The sequence below is a fragment of the Dendrobates tinctorius genome, unplaced genomic scaffold (genome assembly GCF_039654945.1).
Source record: "Dendrobates tinctorius isolate UK_male_01 unplaced genomic scaffold, ASM3965494v1 ptg000070l, whole genome shotgun sequence".
NCBI lineage: Eukaryota > Metazoa > Chordata > Amphibia > Anura > Dendrobatidae > Dendrobates > Dendrobates tinctorius.
In genome coordinates, this window is record NW_027361738.1 from 16,502,309 (window position 1) to 16,523,007 (window position 20,699).

Sequence of the window (20,699 nt, forward strand, 5' to 3'; positions counted from 1 at the left end):
TTCAGAAGAAATTTCATTTTTGTTACTTACAAAGAATACGTCACTGGATGACCTATGTACATTGAAATAGAGGGTGAAACCGGTGCTGCTAAATGCCACAAATGTTTGTTTGGAAAGCTTAAGAAACAGTTTAACATGTGTATGACTAAACACTGGAAGAGTCTTGAAAACAAGCATGATATAGGATTAGAGTTGACTGATATCACTGGTGAGAGAAAAGTGGGCAATATACAGACATTTTTAAAGTCTTTATTGGCATTAGCAAGTGACTTAATCTGATAATAAGTGCTGTTTATGGTTTGTAGGAACTTTGAGGTCACGCTATATTTGCTGTTAGAGTCACTGTCTCTAACTTAGTTTGTGCTCACACCTGTGTGTCTCTGTATATGTGTCCTTCTATGCAGGGGCATACATAGATATATTGGGTCCCCATTAGTGATGAGCGAGTATACTCGTTACTCGAGATTTCCCGAGCATGCTCGGGTGATCTCCGAGTATTTGGATGTGCTCGGAGATTTAGTTTCTCTTGTCGTAGCTGCATGATTTGCGGCTGATAGACAGCTTGAATATATGTGTGGATTGCCTGTTTGTTAGGAAATCCCTAGATATATTCAGGCTATCTAGCAGCCGCAAATCATGCAGCTACGACGAGAGAAACTATATCTCCGAGCATATACAAATACTCGGAGATCACCCGAGCATGCTCAGTAAATCTTGAGTAATGAGTATACTCGCTCATCACTAGTCCCCATAGCAGAAGTTCAAATTGGGAACCCCACCAACAACAAAAAGTAATATTTAGTGGGGTCAAAGAAGAGCCTATCTCACAACTTTTTAGCCTTTACAAAGTAATTTTCCTTCTACTGAAGCCCTATATTCACCTTTCATTGCACCCATAAAGTATGATGCCAACAAAAGTGTCACACAAAAACTGTATGATACAACCACAGTGAATTCATCCACAGTACCCTCCACATGCACAGTATGATGACCCTACTGTATGCCACCTCAGCTCCCCCTGCAAAATATGGTGACCCCTACACAATATGATCCCTGAATTGTGACCACCACCCAGTCTTCCATGCAACATAATGGGCCTACATATATTATAATGGCCCAACACTTCACCGCACTGTATAATGGCCCCCTCTAGCTCTCCAAACAGTATAATGGCTCCCACACAGCCCTCCACACAGCATGATGGACCTGACTGAAACCTTCGCACCATATAATTGTTGCATACAGTATACTGGCCTCCACATAGCCCTCCATAAAGTATAAAGGCTTCCAAATAACCCTCCAAATATTATAACGGCCCCCATATACAGTGGGGAAAAAAAGTATTTAGTCAGTCAGCAATAGTGCAAGTTCCACCACTTAAAAAGATGAGAGGCGTCTGTAATTTACATCATAGGTAGACCTCAACTATGGGAGACAAACTGAGAAAAAAAAATCCAGAAAATCACATTGTCTGTTTTTTTTTCATTTTATTTGCATATTATGGTGGAAAATAAGTATTTGGTCAGAAACAAAATTTCATCTCAATACTTTGTGATATATCCTTTGTTGGCAATGACAGAGGTCAAACGTTTTCTGTAAGTCTTCACAAGGTTGCCACACACTGTTGTTGGTATGTTGGCCCATTCCTCCATGCAGATCTCCTCTAGAGCAGTGATGTTTTTGGCTTTTCGCTTGGCAACACGGACTTTCAACTCCCTCCAAAGGTTTTCTATAGGGTTGAGATCTGGAGACTGGCTAGGCCACTCCAGGACCTTGAAATGCTTCTTACGAAGCCACTCCTTCGTTGCCCTGGCGGTGTGCTTTGGATCATTGTCATGTTGAAAGACCCAGCCACGTTTCATCTTCAATGCCCTTGCTGATGGAAGGAGGTTTGCACTCAAAATCTCACGATACATGGCCCCATTCATTCTTTCATGTACCTGGATCAGTCGTCCTGGCCCCTTTGCAGAGAAACAGCCCCAAAGCATGATGTTTCCACCACCATGCTTTACAGTAGGTATGGTGTTTGATGGATGCAACTCAGTATTCTTTTTCCTCCAAACACGACAAGTTGTGTTTCTACCAAACAGTTCCAGTTTGGTTTCATCAGACCATAGGACATTCTCCCAAAACTCCTCTGGATCATCCAAATGCTCTCTAGCAAACTTCAGACGGGCCCGGACATGTACAGGCTTAAGCAGTGGGACACGTCTGGCACTGCAGGATCTGAGTCCATGGTGGCGTAGTGTGTTACTTATGGTAGGCCTTGTTACATTGGTCCCAGCTCTCTGCAGTTCATTCACTAGGTCCCCCCGCGTGGTTCTGGGATTTTTGCTCACCGTTCTTGTGATCATTCTGACCCCACGGGGTGGGATTTTGCGTGGAGCACCAGATCGAGGGAGATTATCAGTGGTCTTGTATGTCTTCCATTTTCTAATTATTGCTCCCACAGTTGATTTCTTCACTCCAAGCTGGTTGGCTATTGCAGATTCAGTCTTCCCAGCCTGGTGCAGGGCTACAATTTTGTTTCTGGTGTCCTTTGACAGCTCTTTGGTCTTCACCATAGTGGAGTTTGGAGTCAGACTGTTTGAGGGTGTGCACAGGTGTCTTTTTATACTGATAACAAGTTTAAACAGGTGCCATTACTATAGGTAATGAGTGGAGGAAAGAGGAGACTCTTAAAGAAGAAGTTACAGGTCTGTGAGAGCCAGAAATCTTGATTGCTTGTTTCTGACCAAATACTTATTTTCCACCATAATATGCAAATAAAATGAAAAAAAAACAGACAATGTGATTTTCTGGATTTTTTTTTCTCAGTTTGTCTCCCATAGTTGAGGTCTACCTATGATGTAAATTACAGATGCCTCTCATCTTTTTAAGTGGTGGAACTTGCACTATTGCTGACTGACTAAATACTTTTTTTCCCCACTGTAAATCTCAATGTATTATAATAATCCCCACATAGCCCTCCAAATAGTATAATGGGCCCCATAGTTCTCCATATAGCATACTGCACCTCATAATCTTCCAAATCGTATAATACATTTCCATAGTCCTCCATATAGTATAATACACTCCTCACAGTCCTCTACATAGTATAATACACTCCCCATTGTCCTACGTATAGTAGAATGCACTCCCCATTGTCCTCCATGTAGTGTAATGCATTCCCCTAGTCCTTAATATAGTATAATGCACTCGCCATAGTCCTCCATATAGTATAATGCACTCGCCATAGTCCTAGTGAGTCACCGGAATGAGTACCCAGTGTTTTAGATAAATCATATAAAACTTAACCTTTAATAATAATAATAATAATAATAATAATAATAATGTTGAGAAAGTATTTTGTTATATAGTATATAGATAAAAACAATAATGACTCCAAAAAAACAAACAAATATTTTGTCTGCATTATAAGGGAAAGGGGAGAAGAAATCACTCTAGTATTAAACTGGTACCTCTCTGCCTACCTGCGGATGTTGGCACCCTAAACATGCGCAGTGGTGCCCCCTGCTCGTCGGTGACTATCCCTGCCAAGGAATATCTAGGGTGCAAAGTGGTCAGCAGTAGGGTACCATATGATTGTAATCAGGTCAACCTAGTACTCTATTTCTGATAAATCATATGGTATGTGCACTATATCAAAAAAGGGAGCCCTTACAATGAGGGTACAGACAAAATAAACAATCCACATAAGCGGTTAGGCTAGGTTCATATTGCGTTAGAGTAGTCCGTTCAACGCATGCGTTAAATGGACTGCGCTAACGCTACTCATTTTTCTGATTGTGTTATGTGATCACGCTAGCGCAGCTTCTCCATCTGTGCTAGCAGTGATGGACCTTCGAACGCTGCAGACCGCGTCCGAGGGTCCATCACAGCATGATGGCACATCGCTAATGCATGTCGATTTTGACATGCAATAGCGATGCGTCACGTTATGGCAGTCTATGGCTGTGTTAACGGATGTGTTACATTGCGTTAATGCCGTGGTATTACGCAATAAGTTAAACGGACTGCCATAACGGTATGTGAACCTAGCCCTACACTGGGAGGTTTATAGTATCAAGATGGTAAACTGATAATTACTCCCATATTTTGATATGATATATCATTACACCGCAAAAAGGAGATTTTTATAGGTACATACACGTGTAATCAAATATTGCACAAATTCCAAATATAACAGATATTTCAGATAGAGCATTGGGATTCACACGTCAAAGAAGAGGTGCCCTCATGTTCAACACCTACAAGGTGCTTTCATGCTCATTAGTAGCCAAATAGCATATCATTATTGCATATACAGTGGGGCAAAAAAGTATTTAGTCAGTCAGCAATAGTGCAAGTTCCACCACTTAAAAAGATGAGAGGCGTCTGTAATTTTCATCATAGGTAGACCTCAACTATGGGAGACAAACTGAGAAAAAAAAATCCAGAAAATCACATTGTCTGTTTTTTTTTTCATTTTATTTGCATATTATGGTGGAAAATAAGTATTTGGTCAGAAACAAGCAATCAAGATTTCTGGCTCTCACAGACCTGTAACTTCTTCTTTAAGAGTCTCCTCTTTCCTCCACTCATTACCTGTAGTAATGGCACCTGTTTAAACTTGTTATCAGTATAAAAAGACACCTGTGCACACCCTCAAACAGTCTGACTCCAAACTCCACTATGGTGAAGACCAAAGAGCTGTCAAAGGACACCAGAAACAAAATTGTAGCCCTGCACCAGGCTGGGAAGACTGAATCTGCAATAGCCAACCAGCTTGGAGTGAAGAAATCAACTGTGGGAGCAATAATTAGAAAATGGAAGACATACAAGACCACTGATAATCTCCCTCGATCTGGTGCTCCACGCAAAATCCCACCCCGTGGGGTCAGAATAATCACAAGAACGGTGAGCAAAAATCCCAGAACCACGCGGGGGGACCTAGTGAATCAACTGCGTGTAGCTGGGACCAATGTAACAAGGCCTACCATAAGTAACACACTACGCCACCATGGACTCAGATCCTGCAGTGCCAGACGTGTCCCACTGCTTAAGCCTGTACATGTCCGGGCCCGTCTGAAGTTTGCTAGAGAGCATTTGGATGATCCAGAGGAGTTTTGGGAGAATGTCCTATGGTTTGATGAAACCAAACTGGAACTGTTTGGTAGAAACACAACTTGTCGTGTTTGGAGGAAAAAGAATACTGAGTTGCATCCATCAAACACCATACCTACTGTAAAGTATGGTGGTGGAAACATCATGCTTTGGGGCTGTTTCTCTGCAAAGGGGCCAGGACGACTGATCCGGGTACATGAGAGAATGAATGGGGCCATGTATCGTGAGATTTTGAGTGCAAACCTCCTTCCATCAGCAAGGGCATTGAAGATGAAACGTGGCTGGGTCTTTCAACATGACAATGATCCAAAGCACACCACCAGGGCAACGAAGGAGTGGCTTCGTAAGAAGCATTTCAAGGTCCTGGAGTGGCCTAGCCAGTCTCCAGATCTCAACCCTACAGAAAACCTTTGGAGGGAGTTGAAAGTCCGTGTTGCCAAGCGAAAAGCCAAAAACATCACTGCTCTAGAGGAGATCTGCATGGAGGAATGGGCCAACATACCAACAACAGTGTGTGGCAACCTTGTGAAGACTTACAGAAAACGTTTGACCTCTGTCATTGCCAACAAAGGATATATCACAAAGTATTGAGATGAAATTTTGTTTCTGACCAAATACTTATTTTCCACCATAATATGCAAATAAAATGAAAAAAAAACAGACAATGTGATTTTCTGGATTTTTTTTTCTCAGTTTGTCTCCCATAGTTGAGGTCTACCTATGATGTAAATTACAGACGCCTCTCATCTTTTTAAGTGGTGGAACTTGCACTATTGCTGACTGACTAAATACTTTTTTTCCCCACTGTATCCCCAAAATTAATAAGTCAATATAACTTTTCAGGATTTCTCAACTACTGTCCTTAAATCTCAGGTACGATAAGTCCAGGATGCATGTACTTGACACATTTCCCTGTAATGCGGTTTGCCCCTCAACATGTCCGCCGGAGGAAGAAGAGGAAGTTACTTGCACGAACACCTGGATTTAACCCCTGTAGGTGTGGCCGTAGGACCCTTCCCCTTTAAGAACCATTGGCCGGCTGGGGCATCCCAATTAGCACATCACCAAGGGGATTGATGCGAGGGGGAGGACTGGGCACTGGCAGTATTTTATTGTTGTTTTGTTACATGGGCTCCACAGTCAGAGGCACATTCCTTATGCAGTACCACGCCTGCCACACAGAATAGAATAGAAAGCCAAGAAAATACCAAACATGCATTTCACTTGCACTTCTTCCAGGAGGATGATATATCCCTGGAAAAAGTACAAGTGAAATGTACGTCAGGATGTAGAAAGTCTATTGGGTTGGTACTTTACATTTGTTAATATTTACACTTACAATTTTGTTGTTTAGTACTTTGTTGATTATATATTCAACTTCTTATGTAAGTATATTTAATAACATTGTTATTTATTATGACGTAGTGTATATTATCTGTTTTTTGGTACACAACCTTTCTGTCTTTCTTTGCACTATGCTCATGCTCTATCATTTGTAGCCAGACATTTCAAGCTTGTTGCTCTATTACGTCGGCTAGCGCTGCTATGCCTAGAAAACAACATTTGGTGTAGAGCCACCGTTGTGGCGGAACTAGACAACAATATCATTAACTCATTGTTATTTTCTGATTGGCAGGCTTTCAGAATCCAGCATCCCAATGTAGGGTTGAGCAGGTTCGCAGGATGCAGTGACGAGACACTAGACGAATGGTGGTTTGTGAAATAACTTTTATAAAACTGTAGCCGCTAGGCTTGGCTGAACCAACATATATGAAAGAAAAAAAGCTAACAGTCCACGCAGGGACTCAACAATATTAACAAGACTATATTGCACTTAGCCTTCCAGGGGGTTGCCAGTTTCGAGAGCGTGGCCGCGTAGAGGTCGCTGAGGCGGCTGTCCTGACGTCTCGCTACTCCAGGAAGGAATGGGGCTCAACAGGCCCTGAAGAAAGCGATGCTGGTGGGGCACAACAGGCCCTGAAGAAAGCGATGCCGATGGGGTGCAACAGGCCCTGAAGAAAGCGATGCCGGTGGGGCGCAACAGGCCCTGAAGAAAACGATGCCGGTGGGGCGCAACAGGCCCTGAAGAAAGCAATGTCGGTGGGGCGCAACAGGCCCTGAAGAAAGCGATGCCGATGGGGCGCAACAGGCCCTGAAGAAAACGATGCCGGTGGGGCGCAACAGGCCCTGAAGAAAACGATGCCGGTGGGGCGCAACAGGCCCTGAAGAAAGCGATGTCGGTGGGGCGCAACAGGCCCTGAAGAAAACGATGCCAGTGGGGCGCAACAGGCCCTGAAGAAAACGATGCCGGTGGGGCGCAACAGGCCCTGAAGAAAGCGATCCCGGTGGGGCGCAACAGGCCCTGAAGAAAGCGATGCCGGTGGGGTGCAACAGGCCCTGAAGAAAGCGATGCTGGTGGCGTGCGGTGATGACGCAGTACCACAGATGATCTGAAGCCGTCTTTTTCAAGGAGTCTCTCCCAAAGCCGGGGTAGCGGGCCTTTAATCTCGCCTATGACGAGGTGGCGTATCTTCAGGCTGGTGATGGCAGGGCCACCGTGGTGGGGGAAGGCTGGGGGGAAGTGTCCAAGCCTCCGTGGCCTGGTTATGTGTACTCACAGCCACAACCTGAGGTAAAGATTCTCTCCCACAAAGGCGGGGGACAGCGGGGATGATTCTCTGAGAACTGGGGCGGGGAGCAGTCTCCGGTAACAGTCTCTCCCGTCTCTCTTGTCGGTAAATGCGCAGTTTCCTACTCACAGGCTCCTGTCGGTGCCCCTGCAAGTCACCCTGCTTCCTGCCTTCTCTCTGGCTCTCTCCCAACTGCCACCTCAGCGCGCCCCCATCTCCTTGTGTCCTAACCCCGCCCCCTGTTGCCCTGACAACTTCAGTCGCATGTCTCCCTTTGTAATCCCCCTGGTGTGGTTCCTTCAATAACCCTGATGGCGGTCTCCCTGGTTCCGGCCCAAACACTATATGGGGGACCTCCTCCCCACACCAACACGCAACCACGGGGTATTCAGTGTCCACTATCCCTATGGGACACAGTGGCCAATCACTGATGCCCCTAATCTATGCCTCCGTGACACCGGCTACCTGGCAGGACTATGGCAAGGCTTGGGAGGAGTGGTGCTCATTAATTCAGGGTAGGCCAGTCGATAAATGCGACCGAGCACGAAGCTCGGTGACGGCGGAATTTCTAGTACGGCTAAAGGAAAGCGGGTTGTCGGGAACATCGGCGCAACATAAATTATCGGGGTTAGCCTTTTTTTTCAACTGATGGGATATGCAGACATTACAAAGTTCTTTTTCGTTAAGCAAGCCATTAAAGGATGGAAAAGGCTTCAATCAAGCCAAGAATGCCAACGCCCCATTTCACTGAGATTATTGCATGACATTATTTCGATATCCCCATCAGTCTGCACATCGCAATACGAGGCGGTCCTCATATTTGCAGCTTTTGCGATCGCCTTTTTCGGAGCACTGTGCATTAGCGAATTACTACCATGGTCAAAAAACGCGTCGGTAGGTGGCCTAATTAACGAAGACATAGTCATGTGCAGCGACGCTCTGCGCATTCGGGTGAGGAAATCCAAGTATGGTCCCACTGGTAGGGGCGCATGGGTCCTGGTTAACGCTACAAATGGCCCAGTTTTCACGCTAAAAATTGTCTAAAGATACGCCGTAATAAAACACGCAAGTAGATTTTTCTTCACTCATACAGACGGGTCCCCTCTGACCAAGTACCAATTCCAGGCAATTTTCAAACTATGTTTGGAAAAAAACAGCGCTAATCCAAAAGAGTACGGGACACATTCGTTCCAAATCGGGGCAGCCACAGAAGCAGCTAGGGCAGGAGTGCCAGAGGACGAGGTGCAGAGAATGGTGCAGATACATAAGACCTGATTTGCTGAATTAACATATGTTATCTCTTACAGGAGTTGAAGTTTGGGTTGTAGGACATTTCTATGTCTATTGGGCAGAAAAAAGGGCCAATCTGCATCTGGGAGGATGAAATCTTGGCCTCCCGGGCCTAGAGGTTAACTGGAGGGATATCAGAGGCCTCCAATGGAAAAAGGTGTTCAAAGAGATGGTTGACATTTCAAGGAGGGCAAAACGCCTGGTGATAATGGTGCTACACTCGGGTGGAAATGATCTAGGCAAGCAAAAGGTAGCGGATCTGTATAAGTGGATGGCAAAGGATAAGGAACGGTTCACCTGTTTATTCACAGATATGATACTGGTGTGGTCAGAGATGATACCACGGGCCGTCTGGTGTGGCGCAAGAGATAAACAAGCCATAGAGCGCATGAGGAGGAAATTCAGCGCCCGGATGGGAAAATTTGTGAGAGGAAAAGGCGGTATCGTTATCCGGCACCACCAGCTGCAAAGGGATAACATGGTACTATTAATACCGGACGGAGTTCACCTGACGGACATTGGCCTCGATATTTTTCTGTCTGGATTACAGGATGGGGTTGAACAGACCCTACCGCTGGTGGGTGGGGGTCGGAGTAACGTGTAGGTTATACATGGGATCCTCCATGGCGGAAGAAGCAGAGGAGGGCAAGGGTTCGTAACCGCTCGTTGGGCCAACTTGCCTGTCAATCGTGGACAGGAGCTCGGCGCGAGCCGCCCTTTACGAAGTGTAATTGCCTTTCTCTGCTTATGTAATTAATAAACTGTGACCGACCTGTTCAACCCACCTAGGATTGTCTGTGTTTCATTATGGGATTGGAGGGAGGGGGGAAGGCACTGGTTACGACACACAGGTCTCCACAGTCTGGCAGGCGCGGTCCTGCATAAGGAGTGCGCCTCTGACTGTGGAGCCCATATAACAAAACAACAATAGAATACTGCCAGTGCCCAGTCCCCCCCTCGCACCAATCCCCTAGGTGATGCACTAATTGGGATGCCCCAGCTGGCCAGTAACTTCCTCTTTTCCCCCAGCGGACACCTGGAAGCTTTTGTCCCACCATCCCTCCCTTATAGGGGTTAATGGGGGTGAATGGCCATACTAACTGGCGGATAGATGTAAATTTGTAAATTATATTACTAATAATAAAAAAATTAAAATAAAGGAAATATGTGTATATATAACTAACCATTGTTATCTTTACTAAGTCACAGCGGAAGAAGCGAAGGAGGGCAAAGGTTCATAACCGCTCGTTGGGCCAACTCGCCTGTCAATTGTGGACAGGAGCTCGGCGCGAGCCGCCCGTTACGAAGTGTAATTGCCTTTCTCTGCTTATGTAATTAAAAAACTGTGACCGACCTGTTCAACCCACCTAGGATTGTCTGTGTTTCATTATGGGATTGGAGGGATGGGGGAAGGCACTGGTTACGGCACACAGGTCTCCACAGTCTGCATTTTGCCCAATGTTTTGGATGATACTGTATATCTGTCTAATGTAGTACCTTTAACATTTCTAAATTATGTATACTGTGTGTCATATACTCTGACTCCTAAGTCTCTGTTTTTTGTCTGTGAACTTTTTCCACCTTCATACCTGTTTGTTTCGTACAACTTCTTTTGAAACTATATATAATAAAATTGCAATTTAATATGATGAGGTGTATGGGATCTGGTTTTGGTGTATAATTTGAGATAGATACGACACTGTACAATTTACTATGATTCGCTCAGTTTACTATGATTGGCTCATTTTTGCCTACACGCTGTAGTAGATGTTGTGAACTGGGACACACTGAGTGGTAAAGTTTTTAGATAACAGAAAGTTTGCACACTGCTATAAAAATGGTTGTACTTTAAGGGAAGAATAGGAATCCCGTGACATAAATACCTCAGCACCGACAAAAATCAAATAGATTATTCATGCTTGCAAAAAAATCTGATTTAATATCAGATCCGTCACCAAAGATAAGGAACAGATAGCATCCAATGTTTCCACCTACGAGAGGTCTTTGTGAAGGACATCTGTCAGTGTGCTGACTGGGTAGACATGGATAAATGGCATCAGCAGGAAGTTGGCTTCCTACCAATGCCATCAACCCACGCGCACCCGGCCATCACACTGACACACATCCTTGATAGTGATAAGCAAGCATTAAAATGCTGTGGTGCTTGTCACTCGGGTTGAGCAATTTGTAATGCTCGGGTGCTCGACCTGAGTAACGAGTATAATGGAAGTCAATGGGAAACTCGGACAGTTCCTAGTGGTTCCCTGAGTGACCTAACATAGCAATAACCACAACCTAGTGGATGGCAACTCAGACCTATGCCGCTTAAAAGGCAGTTGAGCACTTCATGTTCCTCCTAAAGAACCGGAGGGCAGAGCAGAGAACAAATTACCTACAGAAGGGAAAGTGTGCTGAAATGGAAAGAGATCCTAGAGTGAGTAAAACAAATAAACAAATTTAGGGTGTGTGCACACGCTGTGGATTCTGCTGCAGTTCCGCAGCAGATTTGGCCGCTGCGGGTCCACAGCAGTTTTTGCTGCGGTGTACAGTACCATTATTCACTATGGGAATAAAAAAACCACAGTGTAGACGGTGCGGGTTTTTTCCGCAGCTGTTTGCCATCTCCTCCATTGTGGAGATGAAAAACCGCAGGGCAAAACCGCAGAGCAATCCGTGTTGTGAGCTCATCTGTTCATTCATCTTTTGTGTCCGAGGATCTCCCTCTTCTGGTGAAGGAAGGTAGTGAGGCTGATTTGGATAAAAGAAACCAAACACCTGATCAGGTGAATTGTGACTGGGTAACGGGAACTTCAGACTGGATATAAGGCAGCTGACGCCCTTCTGAGTCGCTGGTGATTTCTCTGCTGGATTCTTTTTCCTTGATCAGTGTTCTCTTTTCCTCTGCTTCCAGAACATTCTGAGTGCTGATATAGGGTTTGAAGTCTAGTGACTTCAGGGTCCTTTTTGCTTATCAGTTGTGTTGGTAATATTTTTGGCAGGGTTTTCTCGGATTGCAGACAGCAGCTTTTCTGTCCTGTCCTTTTTAGTTAGCTTGGGCCCCATCGTTTGCTCAACCTGTCTTTCTGTCTGTGTTGGTGTTTTCATCTTGCTGCACCATCATTATATGTTGGGGGCTGCCTATTGCTTTGGGGTCTGCTCTGGGGCAGTCAGTTTTTCCCTCTTTAGGCTTATCTAGATCTCCAGCTGTGACGAGGTGTCTAGGATCACTGTAGGGACACTCCACGGCTACTGCTAGTTGTGTGATAGGATTAGGGGTCTGCAATCTGCTAGTTTCCAACCTCTCTGATTTTCTGGGCTGTGCTTGTGTTTTGTTTTTTCCTCCTCGGTGACTCAATCATAACAAATCCGCAGGTAAAACCGCAGGTCTTTTGACCTGCAGATTTACCTGCAGATTTTACAAAATCCACGCGGCCAAATCCGCACCCCATTCCGCAGCGTGTGCACGTAGCCTAAAGGATTTAAAGGAATCTATCACCTCATTTTGGAGCGGTATTTAACCCCTTTACCCCCAAGTGTGGTTTGCACGTTCATGACCCGGCCAATTTTTACAATTCTGACCACTGCTCCTTTATGAGGTAATAACTCTGGAATGCTTCCATGGATCCTGGTGATTCTGACTTTGTTTTCTCGAGACATATTGTACTTCATGTTAGTAGTAAAATATAATTGATATAATTTGCGTTTATTTGTGAAAAAATGGAAATTTGGCTAAAATTTTGAAAATTTTGCAATTTTTCAACTTTGAATTTTTATGCCCTTAATCACAGAGATATGGCACACAAAAACTTAATAAATAACATTTCCCACATAATTACTTTACATCAGCACAATTTGGGAGCCAAAATTTTTTTTTGTTAGGAAGTTATAAGGGTTAAAAGTTGACCAGCGATTTCTCATTTTTAGGGACCACATCATATTTGAAGTCACTTTGAGCCATCTATATGATAGAAAATACCCAAAAGTGACAACATTCTAAAAACTGCACCCCTCAAGGTGCTCAAAACCACATTCAAGAAGTTTATTAACCCTTCAGGTGCTTCACAGGAATTTTTTGAATGCTTAAAAAAAATGAACATTTAACTTTTTTTCACAAAAAAATTACTTCAGGTCCAATTTTTTTTATTTTACCAAGGGTAACAGGAAAAAATTGGACTGGAAAAGTTATTGTGCAATTTCTCCTGAGTATGCTGATACCTGATATGTGGGGGGAACCACTGTTTCGGCGCATGGCAGAGCTCAGAAGGGAAGGCGCGCCATTTGACTTTTTCACTGCAAAATTGGATGGAATTCAGATCGGACACCATGTCACATTTGGAGAGACCCTGATGTGCCTAAAACAGTGGAAACCCCCCACAAGTATCCCCATTTTGAAAACTAGACCCTCCATGGAATTTATCTACATATGCGTTGTGAGAAGTTTGAACTCCCAAGGGCTTCACAGAAGTTTATAACGTACAGCCGTACAATTTAAAAATCATATTTTTTCCACAAAAATGATCTTTTCACCCTCAATTTTTATTTTAACAAGGGTAACAGGACCCCAAACATTATTGTGCAATTTGTCCTGAGTACGCTGATACCCCATATGTGGGGGTAGATGACTATTTGGGCGCATGGCAGAGCTCGGAAGGGAAGCAGCGCCATTTAACTTTTTTGACTGGAATTGAGATCGGACGCCATGTCGCGTTTGGAAAACCCCTGATGTGCCAAAACAGTAGAAACCCCCCACAAATCTCACCATTTTGGAAACTAGACACCCCAAGTAACTTATCTAGATGTGTGGTGAGAACTTTGAACCCCCAAGGGCTTCACAGAGGTTTATAACGTTCAGCCGTATAATTAAAAAATCGTATTTTTTCCACAAAAATGATCTTTTCACCCCCAACTTTTATTTTCCCAAGGGTAACAGGACCCCAAAAGTTATTGTCCAATTTGTTCTGAGTACGCTGATACCCCATATGTGGGGGTAAACGATTATTTGGGCGCATGGCAGAGCTCGGAAGAGAAACAGCACCATTTGACATTTTTGGCTGGAATTGAGATCGTACGCTATGTTGCGTTTGGAAAGCCCCTGATGTGCCTAAACTGTGGAAACCCCCCACAAGTGACCCCATTTTGGAAACTAGACCCCTCAAGGAACTTATCTAGATGTGTGGTGAGCACTTTGAACCCCCAAGGGCTTCACAGAAGTTTATAACACCCGGGCGTGAAAATAAAAAAATCATATTTTTTCCACAAACATGATCTTTTAGTCCCCAATTTTTTTATTTTCTCAAGGGTAACAGAAGAAATCAGACCCCAAAAGTTGTTGTCCAATTTGTCCTGAGTACGCTGATACCCCTTATGAGGGAGAAAACTACTGTATGGGCACATGTCGGGGCTTGGAATGAAGTAGTGACGTTTTGGAATGCAGACTTTGATGGAATGGTCTGCAGGTGTCATGTCGCGTTTGGAGAGCCTCTGATGTGCCAAAACTGTTGAAACCCCCCACAAGTGACCCCATTTTGGAAACTTGACCCACCAAGGAACTTATCTAGATGTGTTGTGAGCACTTTGAACCCCCAAGTGCTTCACAGAACTTTACAACGTAGAGCCATAAAAATAAAAAAATCATATTTTTTTCCCACAAAAATGATATTTTTGCCCCCAATTTTTTATTTTCTCAAGGGTAACAGGAGAAATTGGACCCCAAAAGTTGTTGTGGAATTTGTCTTGAGTAGGGTGATGCCCCATATGTGGGGGTAAACCACTGTTTGTGTGCATGGCAGAGCTTGGAAGGGAAGGAGCACCGTTTGACTTTTTGAATGCAGAATTGGCTGGAATTGAGATCTGACACCATGTTGCGTTTGGAGAGCACCTGATGTGCCTAAACGGTGGAAACTCCCCAATTCTGACTCCAAGCCTAACCTCAACACACTCCTAACCCTAATCTCAGCTCCAGCCCTAGCCCTAACCCTAACCCTAGCCCTAACCCTAGCCCTAACCCAAGCCCTAACCCTAGCCCTAACTCTAATGAGAAAATGGAAATAAATACATTTTTTAAATTTTATTATTTTTCCCTAACTAAGGGGGTGATAAAGCGGGGTTTGATTTACTATTTTTAGTGGGTTTTTATGTTTGGCAGCTGTCATATGCTAAAAGACGCTTTTTATTGTAAAAATAGTTTTTGCATCACCACATTTTGAGAGCTATAAGTTTTCCATATTTTGACCCACTGAGTCATGTGAGGTCTTATTTTTTGCGGGACGAGTTGACGTTTTTATTGGTACCATTTTCGGGCACGTGACTTTTTTTTATCGCTTTTTATTCTGATTTTTGGGACACAGAATGAACAAAAACCAGCATTTCATGAATTTCTTTTGGGCGGTGTGTTTACACCGTTCCGCGTGTGGTAAAATTGATAAAGCGGTTTTATTCTTCGGGTCAGTATAATTACAGCAATACCTCACTTATGTCTTTTTTAATGTTTTGGCGCATTTATGCAATGAAAACAATTTTACATAAAAAATAATTATTCTCATCTTGGATCCGGGGGCCTGCAGGGAAGAAGGCCCTCAGAGCAGCGCAGCACATCGCACTGCTTTGGGGGTCTCAGGGAAGCACGAAGGGAGCCCCCTCCCTGCCAATGGTTCCCTAATCCCCCGGTACACTGTGATCATGTCATACGGGCCCGGGTACCATGGGCGGGATAGTACGTCTCGTGTCAGAAAGGGTTTAAATGACCTGGGTCTGGTCCGATGGGCGGTGTTTCAGGTCTTTTCCTCCACTCCTCCTTTGCCGTTGTCCGTAATATTTCTGTGAATTTCCATACTGGACTCATGCACGCGCAGTATGCCCCGGAAGTATTTTGCTGCATTCCGTGACATAGTTCACTGGCGCATGCGCACTAATGCTTTTCGGCTTTGCCAGCAGTTGGGCAAAGCATACTGCAAGTGCGCGAGTCCACATTGCAATGCGCACGAGCGTAATATGGAGGCCAAGTATGGAAATTCGCAGAAATATTGTGGACAGCGGCCAAGGAGGGATGGAGGGAAGGACCCAAAACATCGCCCATTGGACAGGACCCAGTTCATTTAAGTACTGCACCAAAATGAGGTGACAGATTCCCTTTAAGTATGTACTTTTAAAGAATATGCTCCCTACTTCCTAAAAAGAAACAGTAGATAGGTGCAGGGTAAAAACCAAAAACAGCAGAGAGCAAAACCCTAGCTGGTCTTTCACTAAGTGGTTTAAACTACAGCAGTTTGGCTGGACTTCCAAATGAGACTATTACCAGCTGGAATTATCAGCAGGGGGAAAGTTTATAAAGCCGCACAGGCAAGGTGATTGTGCAGAAAAATTAGTAAATGAAAACACCTGTTACCCTAAAAAGACTGAAGCAAGGATAAGAGAAACTTAACACCCAGAGAAAAGGTATATCTGCTGTGGCTGGGCAGACAGAGAAGCCGACCTCAGACTCAAGGGTTCAAACCGAGACGCATGACACTTGGGATTCTTTAAAGCACAGAAGGACCAAACTTATTAACGATTTAAGCTTTAATATAAAAAAGTACAGTGCTTACAAGAAATGGTGTAAAATAAAAATGGAGAAACAACAGAGATATCTAAATGTTTCCAGCCACAAAGGACCATCTGCCCAAGCTTTGAATCTCATGCTCACAAGGCCGAAGTGTGAGGAATGACACTCTCTGCAGTCTCAATGAAAACCCCGGTGGTTATGAGTTCCTGTAATAAGGGTACATAGTGGTTATGGGCTTTTGAGCAGTGTCAATCATGTGAATGGCAGACTTAATTTAATGTTATTATTTTTTTTTAATCAAGTAGTTTTTATTAAAACATATATCCAGATTGTAACACAGTCTGACACAAACTCCAGACAGATACAAAATATTCAAAACAGATTAATACATTTTCCTTTAACATGAACTAATCCGGTAACCCACCCCCCCCCTCCCTACCTCCCCCCAATCCCCATCCCATTATCCTTTATTATCAAACTGATACATCACCTCTTGATAAAATTATATACAGCTTTACAGGGGCTCAGCTATACAATAGAAATTCCGTCAGAAGCAATTAAACAACTCCCAACCTTCTCTGAAATAGCTCCGCACATGCCACACCAGGATAATCCATCCATCTGCCCCACACATTTTCAAATTTCGTATGTTGATCTCAGAGGCGTATCTAGGGGGGGCAGCCAGGGCATTTGCCCCGGGCACAGCCGGCAGGGGGGCGCAGTCGGTCCGCCTAATGCGGCGGTCCGTAGTGTCTCCCCTGGCGGCTGCGTTCTGCCACCCACCTGACTAGGAGTCGGCTGTTCTCTGTGTCGGCTGGCTCCCAGGGAACAATTGTACTGGCGTCTATACAGACGCCAGTACAATTGAAGCTCTGACCGCCAGGTCAGAGCGACGTCAACAGCGTGATCAGGTCATGTGATCAAGCTGCTGACGTCACTCCCCGGCGCCCAGAGCGAACGCTGGTGGTAAGTGTGCTCCAACGTGGAGCTGAAGAACCAGCAAAGATTAAGCAGGGGGGAAGGGGGGGATACATAATGTGTGGGAGGGTGAAATGGGGGGATACTTTATGTGTGGGGGATTTAGAGGGTGAAATGGGGAGGTACATAATGTATGGGGGGAATTGGAGGGTGAAATGGGGGATACTTTATGTGTGGGGAGATTTTGAGGGTGGAAGGGGAGATACTTTATGTGTGGGGAGATTTGGGGTGGGGATGGGGGGATTTAATGTATGTGGGGGGATTTGGAGTGGGGATGGGGGATTTAATGTATGTGGGGGGATTTGGAGTGGGGATGGGGGATTTAATGTGTGGGGAGATTTGAGGACACAATGAAGAGTATGTACGTATGAGGGCATAATATGGAAAAAAATTCCAGCATCCAGATCAGTAATTAGATTAAAAATTTTTTTATTCCTTTATTCCAAAATTTAAAAAAATCATAAGATTCTCCATCATGATAAGAGACGCATCAGGACGTGTAGTTGGACGCGTTTCGGACAAAAAAACAGTCCTTATTCTAAGACAACACATAATACATCTGAACACATGCTTATAAAGGGAAACAAAGGAAGTCAAGGAACAATCAAGACTAAACATAGCCAGCTGATTAATAGAGGGTAGCAAGTCAAAATCACACTTACAAAACACTCAAAATCTCACTCCTAATATTCATACCCGTTGGAACTCTGCTTTATAACAATAACATCCATTTTGCCTCTCGGCGTAATAATAAATCATTTAAATTTCCACCTACCCTTTTTGTCTGCACCTTCTCTATGGCATTAACCCTAAAGTTGCTGAGATCTCCTTTATGTATATGCAAAAAATGTCGAGAAGCAGCAGACAAACTGCGTGTGGTAGTGTGACCTACGTCATAAACGTGCTCGGAAATACGACGTCTCAAGGTGCGTGAAGTATTTCCCACATACTGAATATTACAATCCACGCATGTTATGACATAGATCACACCAGTAGAACCACAGTTCAAAAAAGATTTTATTTTAAATTCCTTTCCATTAACAGAAGATACTATTTTTTCTGTGTTCCACATAAACCTACATAGCCCACAGTTTTTCTGAGCACATTTAAAAGATCCACAAGTGGGTAACCAATTAGTTATACTTGCTGAACTGTCTGAAAAAAATTTATTAGCATGTCTATTGGCACTAGTATGATCACTTGGAGATACCTTATTAGCAATAGTTTTATTCCTCCTTGAAACAAATCTGATCCCATCCTTCAGTATATTCTTTAATGTATCATCAACATACAAAATAGGGAGGAATTTTTTAATAATATGAACAATCCTGTAGTAGTCAGTACTAAAATTAGTTGAAAAAACAATAGGTGACCGACCCTCCACAGAATTTGGTGTTTTTCTGCTTTCCTTCTGCAAATAATCCTCTCTACTTTTTTCATCCGTTCTATGCTTAGCTTTCTGAATGTCTACCTTAGTATAACCCCTCTTTATAAAACGTTTACCAATGATCTCACATTGTTTATCGTATAAATTAGGCGTGGTACATGTTCTTTTTGCTCTTACAAACTCCCCTGTAGGTATATTGGCTATAACATGACGTGGATGGCAGCTAGATGCGTGTAACAGTGAATTACCTGCCGTAGATTTTCTAAAAATATCACAATCAATCTTTTTTTCTTCCAAATTTGCCGACAAAAGAATATCCAAAAACGAAATTGTCTTGGCATCAAATTGATATGTGAAACGTATATTGCATGGATTATTATTAATATAGAACATGAAATTCTCAATATTAAATACATCACCATCCCACACAATTATAACATCATCAATGAATCTCAAAAAAAGAAAAATATCAGAAGAAAAAGGATTTTTTTCAGAAAAAATATACTCCTCCTCCCACCAGGCCATAAAAATATTAGCAAGAGACGGCGAAAACTTGGAACCCATGGAACAGCCTTGCACCTGTAAATAAAGATCATCCAAAAAAGAAAAAAAATTGTTTTTTAACAAAAAATAGGTCACTTCAATCAAATACATCTGTAAATCTTCGGAAAAATTACTGTATTTCTGTAAATAAGTAGTAAGAGCCAAAATAGCCAAATCATGTGGGATGGAAGTGTACAAACTTTGTACATCACAAGTGAGCCAACAAAAGGAACTTCGCCATTCCACCTGAGAAAAAATACTAAGAACATGCTTGGAATCCTGCACATAGCTAGGTGAAATAGTGGCTAGAGGTTTTAATCTTGCATCCAACCATTCTGACAAATTTTCATTAAGAGATCCTATGCCCGATATGATAGGACGAAACAAAGGTGGAAAAACCTCCTTATGAACTTTTGGAAGTGCATGTAACAAAGGAACTCTGGGATATAAAGGACAGAAAAATTCACATTGTTTTTGATTAAAAATTCCCAAACTAAAACCCCTATGTAACAATTCCTGTAATTCCATTCTGATGTTATCTGTAGGGTTATAATTAATTCCCTTGTATACCTCACTATTAAAAAGCATAGCCCTCACCTCTCTTTCATACAGCCCAGTATCTAATATGGTCACAGATCCCCCCTTGTCAGAATTTCTTACCACGATATTGACATTAGCAGATAACAAATCAAGTGCCTGTTTCTCAGTACGAGAAATGTTAGAACGACCATTCTGATTAGCATTATAGATTTTCATAAGTTCATCCTCAACAAGAAATTGAAAATCATCCATAACTTGCAATTTTGACTGCTCAGGATAATATCTAGGATTAGGGACTCTAGAGGAAAAATTAACATCAGTTAAATACATTAACTTAGAACCAGATTCAGACAAGTCCCTCAAATTCTTTAGGGTAACTTGCTCCTGGAAAGAAGTAGGCATAAATTCCTCAGGAACTTTATCAACATATTCATCATTGATATTGGAAGTTTTTTCACGTTCCACATCTTCTGCAAAAAAATGTCTCCTAAGAGTCAATTTTCTCATAAAGTGATTAACATCAAGCATAGTGTTGAATAAGTCCATTTTCGCTGTAGGCACAAAATTAAGACCCCTTTCAAGGATATTAATTTGATCATTCGATAAAATCGATGCAGAAAGGTTCAGGACTGTAAAATTATCAGTTGTATCTAAGCATGCTTGTTCCGCGCTGATCTCCTGAATT

General features: G+C 43.2%; 1 protein-coding gene across 1 annotated transcript in view; it reads right to left on the reverse strand.

Annotated features, from left to right (window-relative positions):
• Positions 1-20,699, reverse strand: part of IL6 (interleukin 6) — a 78,390-nt gene that overhangs the window by 26,827 nt on the left and 30,864 nt on the right. The gene's annotated exons all lie outside the window — the stretch shown is intronic.